The 15,826-nt window shown below is 43.2% G+C and overlaps 1 protein-coding gene across 1 annotated transcript in view; it reads right to left on the reverse strand.

Annotated features, from left to right (window-relative positions):
* DMRT1 (doublesex and mab-3 related transcription factor 1) overlaps positions 1–15,826 on the reverse strand; it is a 615,050-nt gene that overhangs the window by 1,554 nt on the left and 597,670 nt on the right. The window lies entirely within an intron of this gene.

Below are 15,826 nucleotides of genomic sequence, written 5' to 3' on the forward strand. Positions count from 1 at the left end.
TCATTCTGACCCTGGCGGTCATGGACCGCCAGGGCCAACGACCGCGGAAGCACCGCCAACAGGTTGGCGGTGCTTCCATGGACATTCTGACCGCGGCGGCACAGCCGCGGTCAGAAACGGGAAACCGGCGGTGCCCCGCCGGTTTCCCGCTGCCCCAGGGAATCCTCCACGGCAGCGCTGCAAGCAGCGCCACCATGGGGATTCCGACCCCCTTCCCGCCAGCCTGGTTCTGGCGGTTTTCACCGCCAGAACCTGGCTGGCGGGAACGGGTGTCGTGGGGCCCCCTAACAGGGCCCCACATAGATTTTCAGTGTCTGCGTGGCAGACACTGAAAATCGCGACGGGTGCAACTGCACCCATCGCACCCCTTCCACTCCGCCGGCTCCATTCGGAGCCGGCATCCTTGTGGAAGGGGGTTTCCCGCTGGGCTGGCGGGCGGCCTTCTGGCGGTCGCCCGCCAGCCCAGCGGAAAACTCAGAATGACCACCGCGGTCATTTGACCGCGGTGCGGTCATTCGGCGGCTCCCGCCGGGCGTGCGGTTACCGCCGCCGGCGGGAGTCAGAATGACCTCCATAGTCCTGAGCCTTTCTTAAGGATGTAATACAGGCCAATGAATCATCAAAGACACAAGACATCCAGAAACTGGTTATACCACACTTTATTAAGGGCATAGTATAGGACACTACCTTTATAATTACTGGCAAGCTTTGTCTACTGCTACAACAGCAGGGGCTGGACGGAGAGTCTGGCCACAGGCCAGGCGCTGTGTCTTTGGCTGTACAAATAAAAAATTGGGGGCAGGGCCTGGCCAAAGTCCAGGCCATCTGCCAAATACACCACTATCACAGAAACCCTGGCTCTGCAGGACATACGGCCAGGCTTTGTGTGAAAGCTGTCTTTGGGAGTCTGTTACACAACCAGCAGGGGGAAACAACTCATGCTGTGCATATCATTTGGCTGTAGTACACAGGGACTGAGCACACAATACTCGCTGTGCACAGCCAGAGTCCTTACTCAGGTCCTGCAGACAGGCTCTGCACCCAACCAAATGCCGGTGCCCAACCATGTGGGTGCATGGCCTCAAGTGCATAGAGGGGGTCTAGTGCAAGGTCAGTTCTGTGGTCGATGCCCAAGGGTTGAACCATAGGGATAGGCCTTTGGTCCAGTTATTATTATTTTTTTCGGGACACAAATTTGGCTTAAGCTTTACAGAAGAAGCTTGCATCTGAATCGTGAAAGAGACTTCTTACTTGTGAATTCCAGACTTCTAAAATGGTGGCCAGAGACCGCAGTATAAAAACAGGTACCACGGTACATGGCCGCAATTTAGGGTGTGGAGGATTCTTTAGTCAGAAATGTGACTTGAGAATCCCACAACTGCTTTCCCTTTTTGTTTCCAAATTTCAAGTAGGTGGGCCCTTTTGTGTGTCCTCTCGATGGGGCACTGGAGCCAGGGTATGCCTACCCTGCCTCCTTAATTGCCTTTGTTTTCAAAACTGCAGAGCACTGGAACTGTGCCACAAATGCTACACTGACCTCTGCAACAGAAATGTTCTCTTGTGGCAGCCAATGATATGTCTCTTGCACTGAGGATCTGTAAGGGGTGAAGGGAGAAAAGGGTCCCTCATCCAATCAAATAGTCATAATTTCGTTTTTGGATTCCCAAATTCCCAAATTGTTTTCAAGTCCCAAACAGCAGAGATATACAAAAATGTTAACCCTTTAAAGCCCACTCCACAACATTTAAAAATGCTAACATCTCAGAAAACGGAACAGATTTAGACCAAACTAACAAACGCATGCTTTCTGCGTGAAGTTCTATTTTCATTCCACGTTTGGAGTAAATCCATTCAGCTCTTTAGGCAATTTCCAATGGAGGATAAAATGGGATAACATATATTTTTTCTCACCCATTAACTTTATTACCCGTGGACGAATGTTCAAGAAAATTGGGTTAGCAGCAGCTTAAAAAGACTAAACCAGTAAAGTGCTACATTCTGTACAAATACATTCATGAGGTCAATAGTTACAGGCAATTCAAAAAATGCAATTTCCATGGAAACTGCGCCTGAACCATAACTACCCAGTGGTGACCAACACTGTGTAAAATATTTTACATACATGTATTAAAAACTGTAAATTCCCAGTGACGACCAACACTGTGTAATATATATTACATACATGTATTAAAACTCTGCTAGAAAAACTGACATTTTAAGTGAGCAGATTTAGAGTGTCAATGGTGTTGTAGAGTGCTCCATATAAGGGTGTTTTTCTCCACCTAAAACTTGGCAACAACCCAAAGTTCCCTACTTTCTTTCTTGTACAATTTATGCACCACTCTAAAGCTTGAAAGTGCATTGTTTGGACTTATACTGGGTGCTCACATGTGTCTGGACAAAGCCATGCATTTCCAAAGTTCATTAATGGGAGTGAACCACGTGTCAGGAGTTGCCTTTATTCAGTGCAGGTTGGTTTGGATGCTATTGTACAAATTCAAAAACTGTACTACTGTGCCTGGCAGGGGAAAATAATTTTGTAATTTTTCTGCTAGGCATGGCTAAGACTTGCTGAGCCTATTCTTAACATGTTTGCTGCAAATATGCCAAAACTCTTTGCCGCTTTTCTTGCTCGGTGGGGAGAGCACAGTGCTAATTCTACGCTTAAAAAACTCTTCTAGTAAAACAGACACTTGAACTGAGCAGATTTAGTGTTGGTGGTGTAGAGTGCTCCACAGTTAAAAGCTGTGGTCCACCTAAAACATGGAAATTACCAAGGGTCTTGCATAATGAATGCAGTACTTAAGACTTTTGCTGTGTGTTTCCTTGTGTCTGCACAAAACTATACTTCTCAGACAAGTTTCAGGTTAGCTTGGATCTTACTATACCAATCCAAAGTGTGTGCTCCTTCTCCCCTCTCCCTGATCTTTTTTCTAATTTTGTTTTGGGGACAACTGTAGTCATTAGTAATTTGAACAATGTTCTTTAATTTAAATGAGGGATGCCATCAATGATGTCATTTGAAATATGATGAGTGATTATTGTGTTAGATCATAAGTAGTGCATGATGTAGTGTAAGTTATAGTTAATTGACTAAACTATAACTGGTGTATTTCAGGGGTTTCTGATGTTTTCTTAATGTTGGTTTATGTCTCATTTCAACAGCTAACTACATCACTTAAACCTTTGTTTTTTTCAGAACATTTCCAGGGTTTTTGTGAAAGTAAGTTAAGGTCTTAGCATCTAACCTAACTATATCACATTAACCTTTGTTTTTTCAGTTTATTTCAGAGTTTCATTGAGAAGATTGGTAGAGAGAGTAAACAGATGTGGAAAGGAACTTCTGTAAATACACACACACACACACATATATATATATATGTGTGTGTATATATATATATATATATATATATATATATATATCTATCTTTATCCCACGCTTCTCCTCACATATTTACCCACTGGTTTCACACCTGCATTAATATTTCAATGCTCATTTATTTCAGCCTGCTCCCCAGGAAAAGCTTTAAATTAAACAGCTCCAACTCCAATCCCTACAAAATTGTGTTCCAGAGTGTGTCACTTCTGTCTTGAATAAAGAAAATGTTAGCACGCTTGTTCTTCATTAGACCACTGTAGTGAAACTGAAGCAGAACACTGAGGAATCAACTGGCAGCTGTTGGTTGTGTTGGTAATGCATGTTTCATTCAGTATACTACAATTTCTCTGATATTGCTGAGAAAGATATTTGAGAATTCATAGAAAATGTGTCCACGTTTTAGCTTTCTAGAGCACTAGCTGTAATTTCTAAAACAAAATGAAACCCGTTACTTTGTTCAATCCCTGAAGGAAATGCTTTCGGTTTTACAGCTTTGATTCCATCAAGAAGGCGTTCAGATGTGCCACACTTTTGTCATACATACTGAAAGTTAGCACTCTAGTTGCGCTTTTCAGTGCTGTGGTGAAGCTGGGAAGAACCCTGGGGAATCCAATGATAGACTACTGCTGCTGTTGGAAGTACATGTTTTAATCAAAATATCAGACTTTTTTCACAAATAACTGAGGAGGATAGTGAGAGCTTACAAACATCATATTCTCATTTTAGATTATGTAGCACCCTCCATAACCGAAACCGTTTCACTCAAACATTGTTCATCAAATTCTAGCAGAGGATCATCATTTTTCACAGGTTAAAATCAACTTAAAACGCACTGCAATTTCTTAAATTAGTACGATCCTACCAACAAATGATTATATTGTGACTATAATATATGTTAGCATCCTACCTTTTAGTGACCGTCAAAAAAGGCTTTCACTACAATGCTTTTCAACGGGGGAAATGTCCCTGTGTCCTGTAATGTCTGCCACAACATGTTGCTTGCACTGTGGGTGTCCTATCAAAAGGGGTTGGGGGAAGGGAGGTGTGTTTCCGTTAAGGCGGCAAGTGCTCACCCTGTTCCTTTGTATTCTTTTAATTAATTTTCAAGATGCAGTGACCATGTCCCTGAGTTCTGAGTTATGCAGCAATCTCCTTTAAAGTGGCCAAACAAGGCATAGGGGGACACCAACATTCTAGACATCACTAACGTTTTCTAGAGGGTAAGCTTTTCATACCCAACCTGAGCATCTCTTTCTTCACAAACTGCTAAAAATCACTGAATGGGTTTAAACTAAATAATGAAAAGCATGCTTTCTGAGTTACATTCTAACTGTGCCAAATTTGGTGTAATTCCATTAAGCTGTTTTTCTGTATCTGAGAAGAAACTTTCCTATGGGATTTAAATTAGGAGATAGATGATTTGGAATCGCCTCCTCCCAACCCCCTCCTTCATTGAACCCCGGCTGAAGAATAAGCACCACGAAGGAGCCAACGTGGATGAACTTTTTTTTTTGTTGAAAGATTTTGGCAGATATGTTGAATGGCGTCAAAGTAATTGAGAAAACAAACTCTGACCTAACTATAACTATTCTAGCAGCATCACTGGCAAAGTAATACATATACATATCTAGAATTCTTGTTTGTATTACAGAAAACATTATAAGGTCTAGTAAAAGCCATTTAGCTTGTCTACATGATAGGTATTTCGCCAAAATATAGAGTGTTTAGTTACATGACACATAAATAGTGTGTTAAGAAATCGCTTGTCCGCGTCTCTGGATTACAGTTCCATGCTTATTTTATTTAAGATGTCAAATAGAGCTATTTTTATAGGTTTATGTTAAGATTTAAAATTAGTGTATATTTTTCTTATATACTTTAAAAAAATTACGTTTGCTCCCACTATTTCAATTTTAATATATTTGAAAAATATTTAAGTGATATATATATATATACATATATATTTATATATAAATAAAATGGATTCAAACAATGTAGTTTACACAGTATTACTATGAAGTATAATAAAACATAAAATATGATGTTGCAGTATATATTTTTTAAAAAAAAAATCAATATTCTTCCCATGTTTTTCAAGTTATTCCCTTCCACAATATTTTTGACATAACATTTTTATCATTCCTATTATAAGTATAGGAAGACGATATCAATGTTAACACTATTTTTGACACAATGTTCTTGTGTCTCAATTTTTTTAAGTCCGTATTTTGTCTTGGAACCAAATGAGAGCGTCTTTTGATTGAAAGGAGAAAGAAGGCAAACCTGAAACACAAAAACTGTCTAATTACAACAAATAGGACAATTCATATCAGGCATTACATGTACAAATACATTTTCCCTCTTATCATAGCTTTTTTTCTGGTTGATTTTCTTGTGGTACGCTGAAAAAAGTGGGTTCTAACCTGTTATAAACAGGTTTTTGCATTGGGACCTTTGGTTTTTGGACCTTACCTGTCAATAAGTCTCACTAATGGAGTCTCACTCACTTTAAGCATTTGTTAAACATGGTTCTGAGCTGTAAATGTTAGCGTCCACTTTTTAAAACAAAGTCCTGTACTGTGCAGCTGGGTAAGAGGATCTGAACAATTATGCATGAATATGTGTGCACATGCATGCTTGGTGAGTGAGGAAAACCTTCGTTTGTCTTCGCCAAGCGTCTGCATGCATGTGGCACTGTCATGTTTAGCAACCAGAATAAACTGATAATGGCATACTAAGGCCTTATAATTAAAATGGGAATCCAAAAAGAAGTGGTCCGTTTCTTTGTGGCTGACATATAAGACATGTAAAATGTGTAAAGTTTCAATTTTTTTTTTTGCATCATTACTTTTGATTGGAAAGAGGTAGGAAAGTCATTGACTTGTCTTAACCTAGCAAAGTCTGACTCCCAAACCAGTTAGTGGAGAGGTGATGTAGCATCTCAGTTTGTGTAGAGACTTGTGACTCCTAAAGCTCTCCACCTCTGTTTCACTCCTGCACAAGAAAGAAGCCTTGAGAAGTGGAGGAAAAACAGATGAGGAAGGACAGGCCACATTGTGGAAGGACCCCTGTTTGCCGTGAAAGGACAGTGGATCTGTATTTCTTGATTTTTATTGAACTCTCTCTGTAGAGCTATTGGCATTAGCAGCCCTGTCTCCCCATTTCTCTCTTGGAGCAAGTAGAGGGCAGGCCTATTTGGGACCCAAAATTACTTCTAAAGGACTGGTCTTTGCTGTGGATGTCCTAAGAGTAGGCACTATAGACATCTGCTGGACAGAGACACCCTGCAAGTGATGGAAGGCCCTGGGTGCCTGGGGAGCATAAGAAGGGTGAGTTGCCTGCCTTCAGGACAATGGGCACTGGTGCAGGAAGACTCCAGGTCAAAAAAGTACAGAGTGCTACACAGGAGAACTGACTCAAAGCTATTTCAGTTAACTGCCATCAAAAAGGAGGTAGCAGCTGTGCAAAGGGCTGTATAAGGGATCCAAAAATGAACTATCAAGAATGTAGAGGCTAGCAGGACCTACAATAACACTCCTGGAGGCTGCAGCGTGCCACCAGAAGGACAACTAGGTAAATCCTATCCAAATCGGCCCAATGGGGCAAAAGATAATGATATATGAAGGGGCTGTTCATCTGCAGTATCCACAATGACCATGGTGCGTCTCTGTGTGACTGTCAGGTAGAGAAAAACAAAAGTGCATTCCCAGAGAAAAGCCAGTGATCATTTGGGTTTCTAGCCATTTTACAGTTGCCCCTACAATCTCTCTCATAAGGAGCGTGTGAGGAGGGGGCCCATTAATGGGGCAAAGCCCTTCCTGCTGCTCTCCTGCCCAGTGAAGGATCAAGGTCGAGGGAGCAGAACAGTGTGGTACAGTTGACTCCGCTGCAGCACTACAACAGAAATTGACTATGTGACTATATTGAGTCAGCAAGACCATGTGGCTCCTGGAGAGTGCTGTGCAGTCTCTAATGAAGGTATGGGTGCCCCACCTGGACCGGGGTATCTTTGCAAGAAAAATCTTAGTAACAAAGGTGGGCACCTCCAGTGGAGGTGCACAGAGTTATGATTTACCAGCTCACAAGTGGCTGGATCAAAGAGAGTTAAGACAAATCTCTCAGGGCAAAAAAGCATCCCATAAATTACGGGGATGAGGTAAAAATCTGCATGTTGTTCTTTTGAGGTGTCCCAGAAGGGCATGACCCAACGTTTTTGTGTTGGGTGTTACCTGGAGTATTGTGGGCCCCTACAAAAGACCTTCATCAATTTCTAAGATAGCACACTAGTGGCCTCATTCTGAGTTAGGCAGTCCGAATGCAGGACCGGCAAACTTGTGGGGAGGGTGCCACCGCCATGGCAGTGGCACCCCCGCCCTCTTACAATGTTCCCGACAGTCTGACCGGCAGAAACATTGTAATAGAGTGTTTTCGCCGGTCAGACCGGCAGGAACAGTGCTACTAGATAGAGCTCAGCTCCCTTAAAGGAGCCCAGTGCTATCTCGCAGCACAGAGGGAGACGACCAGCACCCTCGGAATGGGCAGTGCAGGGACCCCCCTGTTGCCCCCTGCACCTGTTCTCCGCTAGCCTTTTCATGGTAGGGAAACCGCCATGAAAAGGCTGGTGGAGAACAAGGCTGTAATCAGCCAGGCAGTGCTGAGTTCAGCGCCACCTCGGCTGACTGCAACTAAGACGCCGTCAGCCCGTCGGGAATCATGTTCTCACTGTCAACGCCGTAATGAGGCCCTAAGTGTCCCAGGGCAAGGGATTTGGAGTGCTCCTTGGGTGAACTCTTGGTGAGACCTATGAAAGTGTGGACCATTTGAGATTTTGTTTGTGGTTGCTAGGGTCTCTGGTTCAGCAGTAGAAACGGGGCTTTCAGTGAAAGGTTTACTGTTTTGTATTGCTGCTATTGAAAATATGTCAAAGCCCACAGGCAGGGCTTGTTATTCGCAAAAGTCAAATATGTTCACACCATGGAAACAACCTAAAAGTTAATGGACACTGAAATGCTTGTTTTCTTACTGTTGAGTGTATGGTGACACTCTGTGACAAAGCAAATAGGTCTGCCCTTCAATCATTGCGTACCACATGTTTGTTAAGGTGATATATGGGATTTCTGTGGTTTTACGAGTTAGGGTCTGGTGGCACACAGACTGTTAAAATCACCATTAGGGTGTATAATAGGTTTGTGTGGTTGAGTACAGGGACCTATTTTTAGTTTGAGCCCCCTGAAATTTTTGAGGTGCATTAGATGGTGCTCCTATTCGTTCTTCCACCTGACATCTTCTGGTGTTTGCAATTTCATGTGTAATATTTAGGTGTGCATATACTGAAATATATTTCTATTTCAAGGGAAAAAAGTGCTGACTGGACATTGATTTATTATATGTTTTTTGTTACTACAAAAAAGGCCACTTGGTTTCAAATTAAGGGGTCTGCAAAATGAGGGCCCCATTACAGCAGGACCTTTTGTCCTTGGTTGTCATAACTGAGGTCCAGAAACATCTGATTGCCCAAGGATCCCCTGACTAGGATTTCTCATTTAAACAAAATATGATATTTACAAACATTATTACCATATTTAACATTTTAGGCGTTGGTACTTCTGTGTAGCTTATTCGTAGTTTTATTAGAAATCCTATAAACTTTTTATAGTTTATCAAAGCTGGAAAAACAAATTACTCAGGTTACTTTATCTTCCATAATATCTTCAAATTGCTACCATCCTGTTCCCAACAGAAATTCCTAATGCACCATGACAACCATCAAGAGACATTTATGACTGCCTTCTCTTCAGTCCTCGCTGCAAGAACCCCACTGAAATTGTCATGAAATCGGCTAACTTTTAAGTTATTTACCAAACGTCTCACTCCTAACAACTCTTTTCTTTCTAACCGTTATTACACAACTTATTTCATTAATTACATGCATATCACACATCACTCTACATGACTGTACTTAAAATCCAAATTCCAAAATGTGTGTATGTCCTACTATAGTCGGTTTTCCACTGCAATGAGTACTTCCTGGATAAAGGATTCTCAAAAACCCTTCAAATATGGTAATTAAATAATATTTTCAGCCTCCTTCAAGAGATCTCGCCTATGAACAAACTGGGCCATAATTTCAGTTATCTAACATCCTTTCAACAAAGCATTACTAGTCACCACCCATGGCTGACTTCTAACCTACTAGCAGCCATGGATTTAAGCGACTCAGCAGCAGACTTGAAGAACATAGACTTGTAGAGCATAGTCTTACTTTTGACTTACCCCCCATATGCAACAGACCCCTTTTGCTCTGCTTCTAAGACATTTGTCTATGGATAGAAGCGCAGTAACAATATCTACTTGGAAGTGATGCAAATACATTTTTTAAATGGTACTCTGAAAAAACACGAGCAACCAATAAAGTTAATATACGAAACACTGTAATTGACCGAGCTGAAAAAGGTGAAGATTCCCTTGTGTTTAGTCTCTTCTTTTCGTCACTCTTCCAAAGTTACCTTATTGTCTTCACTTTTATTCCCTTTCCCGCTTCCTTTCCCAGGCTTGCACACCTTGCTCTATCCCAGTCACAATCTCTAATTTTACACATAAAGCAGAATCCAAAACTGAGGTGCTGCTTTACACAATTGTGAAAACACAATGCAGACTCATATCTTCAAAGACTGGCCTGCTGGAGGTGTTAATCCCTGTGCTGGTGCCAAAGAGGCCGCCTTGTGCACACACATCCTAGCACATTGGTGCATAGGTGCACGTGTGCAGTTCAGCATACGATCTGTTCTTCCAGAACACATTCCCAAATGTAGACAAACTGAAAAGGTTTCACTGCATTGGATGTGCGCTATGCAAAATAACACAATTGCAAAGCATATTTATTTTGAGAAATTAACACATTTCGCCTTGCTGGCATCTGCTTCAAGTATGTGTTATTTTTTTTTTCTGTAAAGCCCAGTCCGACTTTCTAAAAAGACTATCCTTTGCACCAAAAATGAAGGGTATTAGTGCTTTGGAAATTCCGCCCTCCAGCACAGAACACTGTCCAGAAAGTGAGTAGCACGGGCTGCTTTGTTTTGCCCTGTGTCACGTTAACGTTGGTGCAAAGCCTTAGTAGCGCTGAGCCTTAGTGTTTGCTCAACTGCTCGGTCTCACTGCCCAGCTCTTGCTCACAGTCTCCCACTTTGGGAAAAGCAACCTCCAAGATGGGAGGGTGCGGCCCGTTAGGAGACGGGCCGCCGAAGCTAAGAGACCCTACGCACTAGTGTGCATTGTGCTGGCCTTTGACTTCTGCTCGACGCCTTTCGAGGAGCGGGGGCAGAAGTCCAGGGGGCTTTGGTGAACGTCGCGGTTGCGTTGTGCCGCCGGCCGGTTCTAGCTGCCACGTACTGGTTGGGGGCTACTTAAGCGCCCCCCCCCAGGAAGGCTCGGCCTTCTCTTTCTTTGTGCGCTCAACAACTCGTCACATTGGCCAGAAGATCAGAGGGACTCCAGTTCCCGGATCTCATCATTATCCACCTAGGAGGCAATGATTTGGTGCACATGGGCCGTAAGGCATTGAGAGAAGCAGTATTTATGGAAATCACGAAGTTGACAAAAACAATACCCGAATGCGGCCATTGCATGGTCTCATATGGTGCCTCGCCGCAAGTGGGGCACAGGAATTAAGTCAAGATCAATTAATGTGTCCGTGCAACGTCTTAATGCAGAAATGGCAAAATTATGCCGGGGCCCGGGGTGATTATGGAACATTCCACACAGACTTCTGAAGAGCCCCAAAATGTTTCACAGGGACATGGTGCACTTGTCTGACGCCAGTACTGACCAGTTCATTTCTGACATGCGGTTTTTCGCGCACAGCCTCTTTGCAGGTGGGGAGGGCGATGGACCTTTAGGGCCCTGGTCGCCCTCATGGCGGGAAGTGAGGTATTAAAGTAACCTGAAGCAACTGAGGGGTCCCCAAGGCTGGGGCCCCGGGAGAACACCAGGGATGGGATCCTGAAGTCCTGAGCCAACCTGCGGATGTACACACCAGAGTAAGGGGGAAGGGAGCCCAGATCGCTGGGGGGGGCCACGGGGCTCCCGCTCCTGGTCGCCCCGTTACACCCCTTGGCAGCTTGGTGTTTGGAGGGGGGGGGGGCGGAACCCTGAGCGGGTGGCCAAGGAACGGTGTAGTCAGGACAACTGCCCCTCCTAGGGATACAGGTGATGTATGGTTCACTTGTTTGGTCCAATCGGGGTTCAGGACAGGAAGGGATCCTGTCAAAAGTAAATAATTTATTGTTACTGAATTATATCTCAAAGATGTGATTTATGTTTTGTAAATATGACTAACGTTTTTATTGAAGTCATTTATGTTATACATATGCGTAAAAATATCATAAAAATTGATAATAAAACTTCTTCCAACAAGACAATTTGTCGTTCGGCCTGTAGCTGGTGTGGGGTTGAGGGCTTGCTGGCGGTCTCGGGATCCTAGGGAAAAGCGCCCTCCAAGATGGGAGGGCGTGGCCCGTTAGGAGATGGGGCCGCCGAAGCCAAGATCCCCCACGTACTAGTTGTGCTTTGTGCTGGCCTTTGACTTCCGCCCCAGCGCCTTGCGAGGAGCGGGGGCGGAAGTCCACAGGGCTTTGGTGAACGTCGCGGCTGCGTTGTGCCCCCGGCCGGTTCCAGCTGCCGCATACTGGTGGGGGGCTACTTAAGCGCCCCCCCAGGAAGGCTCGGCCTTCTCTTTCTTTGTGCGTGGCGGCTGGGCTGGCGGACGGCCCGCAGTTGATCCACCCACCCTCTCCTTAAAAATAGGTTGTGAGGAAGGTATTTAGCGGGAAGTGAGGTATTAAAGTAACCTGAAGCAACAGAGGGGTCCCCAAGGCTGGGGCCCCGGGAGAACACCAGGGATGGGATCCTGAAGTCCTGAGCCAACCTGCGGATGTACACACCAGAGTAAGGGGGAAGGGAGCCCAGATCGCTGGGGGGGCCATGGGGCTCCCGCTCCTGGTCGCCCCGTTACACCCCTTGGCAGCTTGGTGTTTGGAGGGGGGGCGGAACCCTGAGCGGGTGGTCAAGGAACGGTGTAGTCAGGACAACCGCCCCACCTAGGGATACAGGTGATGTATGGTTCACTTGTGTGGTCCAATGGGGGTTCAGGACAGGAAGGGATCCTGTCAAAAGTAAATGATTTATGGTTACTGAATTATATCTCAAAGATGTGATTTATGTTTTGCAAATATGACTAACGTTTTTATTGAAGTGATTTATGTTCATATGCGTAAAAATATCATAAAAATTGATAATGAAACTTCTTCCAACAAGACAATTTGTCAGTCGGCGTGTAGCTAGTGTGGGGGTGAGGGCTTGCTGGCGGTCTCTGGATCCTATATCCACCTTGTTCTCTCTTCTTCCTAAGACCACAGGGGACATATTTCATCATGTGACAGCTCAGTGTATATGTTGTTATTAACAGTTCTGTTATAAAGACACTCTTATGAATGATGGAGATACACACCAACCTTCTGCAGCCATCTCACCATCACTTAAACAACCCTCCCTGTGCATCTGTGCATACAATGGGCCCAAATACCCCCAGCAGTTGGATATCACTGACCTCATTGCTATTGATAGTGGCATAGAGTTACTTTGATGTCAACTTTTAAGTTAAGCTGTCAGTTGTTAAAGAACAGAGAACATGTCCAAGATTTAATCAATAATAGTGCATTGAGTAATATGTTTTTCAGAGTCTCATACCACCATTTTGTCATCTTTAAGTGGTTTGCAAAGTTTAATTCAGAACCCAATTTAAAGGCACTGGATGTACTAACTTGAAAGGCTAGAAGGCTAAATTAACCTTGCTAGAATCCAACCTTGCGATATGCAAGTCCCTGTGCATGACAGTGGCAGGGTTTAACTTTGTGATTCAATCGGACAGATTTATAATTACTTTAATTTTGCTTATTTTCTCCAAATCCGAGGGGCAATATACAAAGTTATGGGTTTCTATTCATTACACTTAAGAGTGGCACCACCCAGGATTCAGCTGGCTTCTATTTCTGAAATATGGAAATAAAATCCCAAATGGTGAAAATAATATCCCAAATAGATGTAAACAAAAACTGGTGTCTTTAAAACTCATCTATCTGTCAACATTTTGCAGGGGGCGGTGGATGGTAAGACACTGTGAGGCTTATTTACAAAAAAAGTAGGAAATTTACACTTGCATATTCACATTTGCATCCGAGCGTGAATTTTCTACTTTATAGAATTCTCAAATTCTTCAAGGAATCAGCTGGTAAGCGGCATCTGGTGCAAGTTTCCAAGCGTAGTCCTTCAAGGTAAAGCATTCCTTCTGTAGAGAGTTCTCCCTTGCAGAGCATTCTGCACAGGAAATGTATACCCCATGCAAACTGACATTCTTTCTCTTTTCTCCAGGGGGAAAATATTTTCCCCATGGAGAAACCCCTTTCCCTAAACCCCTATCAAATTTGTTGGTGATCCATTTCCCTTCCCACTGTATAAAATGTATTTATGCCACAAAGGGGAATGATACTAGTCTGTTAGTGCATACTTTTTTGTGGGTGTTCATAAACTTCCAAGTCTAACAATGCCTTTGAGCACCCAAGAACAACTTGACATGCAAATGGGATTTATGGGTGCAGAGATCTCCACACTCGTGGCACAGATCGCTGTCTTTATAAAAGGGCTTACACCCGCCAGGAATGCAGCATTTAGGATGCCTTTCAGAGCAGCCACTGTAGTATCAGGGAGACATCAGTGCAGGGCGCTGCCTCCAAGTAGGGGCAAAAAGACGAAGGTTTGGACAGTTGTCGTAAAGTTGTTTTCTTAAAATTACGGTTTCTCTTTCTTCAGAAAGGAGAGTTGGTGTTCTATGAAGAATAGTTTGCTCTCAAGGTTGAATTCAGTAATTTTGTGTTAGGTGTCACCTGTGAGAAGAACCTGTCCAAGTTCATTTAGCTGAGCCAGTCTTGAAGTTGTGAATATTTATTACTACTGGATAAAAGGAGAAATTCTGCCTTAGTCAGTTTTAGGTCAGTGCTGAAAATCCATTTCTGAATAAAACAGAGACAGGTTTTTGCTTTGATGGCTGTTATGAGACGTCGTTAAGAACACCACAAATGTTGGAGAAAAAGTGAAGGGCATAGTCTAACCTCCTTCACAACTCCAACATCTATAAGTAAGTTGGAACAATTACTTTTTTAGACCTTGGCAGAACAGTAAATGTGTAATTATGCCTTCAGATACTCACATATGGATTCTGGCTACTACATTCCTGTGAACTCTGGGCTTCCAGAATCCTGCCTCTCTATTTGACATGTCTGAATACTCTCGGGGAGAGCAAAAATGCATAGCTGTTTAGCTAGAGAACTGTTTAGTTAATGTGAGATTTAATGTGAGGTGCTAATTTCTGCTGTGATAGTGAGATTTTGCCCAGTGGACTTGTGTTCATGCTTACACTTTTCAGACCAAGTTTTATTTGCTGACTCGTCTCAGGTTCAGGTGCATTCTTGAAACTGGGCTGTGTAGCTTTTGCAGCCCCTTTTGTAATCCATTGTCAATAGCCTTACAATAGTCTTGCCATTATTAGGGATGTTGGTCAGTTTGAAGGACTGTGAGTAATTTGCAGGAAAGCTGCAAATTAATAAACTTAATCACAACATTAAGACAGAGAACAAAAGAGTCAGATATAACTCCAAACGTCGTTTACTTTTGGAAAAATAAAGGGAGGCACAATTTAGTTCAGCAGCCAGTCTAAGTGTAATTTATTTGCTGCGTCTAATGCTGTGATCTCAGTTTTGGCTTTGTTCATGCAAAGGAAGCCCTCTTTTGTCCAATGGAAATCATGATCTGCTTATAACGAGACGTTTGACTTGTTTGTTGGCCAGTTCTCCAAATTAAATTAGATTTGGATGTTGTCAGTGTACAGTTGGAGGTGTGACTTCTACTGGTGTAGCAAGCAAGAGGCTGTATGTAAATACTAAATAATACTAAAGAAGTAAGCATGTTAAGGGTGTCCCTGTGGCATTACACAAGATTACATATGATGAATGATTAACTAGTCCAATTCATAATCAATCTTCAAATTGAGAGGAAGAAAAACATTAATTCCACCTTTCTCCACAAAATTCGTAAATGATGGTGTCATAGGCTACTGAAAATGTGAGGAATACTGGCTTTTGCTTAACAACAGTGCTTACTTTGAGCAGGTGGTTTCCAGTGCTCCGCACCGCACATAAGTAATTCACCCACATGGTGGCACCCTTTGTCAAATTTAGAGATAAGCACAACAAAAGTTGTTAATTAATTCACTATACATTACAAATGACTAACACTTGCCGCCCAAGCCATTCTTACAGCTTTGGGAGCCTGGAATATTCTGGATTGACACACTTGTAGGAGTGCAATGGATAGTAGGTCTGTTGGTACTGTCACTGG

The sequence above is a fragment of the Pleurodeles waltl genome, chromosome 1_1 (genome assembly GCF_031143425.1).
Source record: "Pleurodeles waltl isolate 20211129_DDA chromosome 1_1, aPleWal1.hap1.20221129, whole genome shotgun sequence".
Classification (NCBI taxonomy): domain Eukaryota; kingdom Metazoa; phylum Chordata; class Amphibia; order Caudata; family Salamandridae; genus Pleurodeles; species Pleurodeles waltl.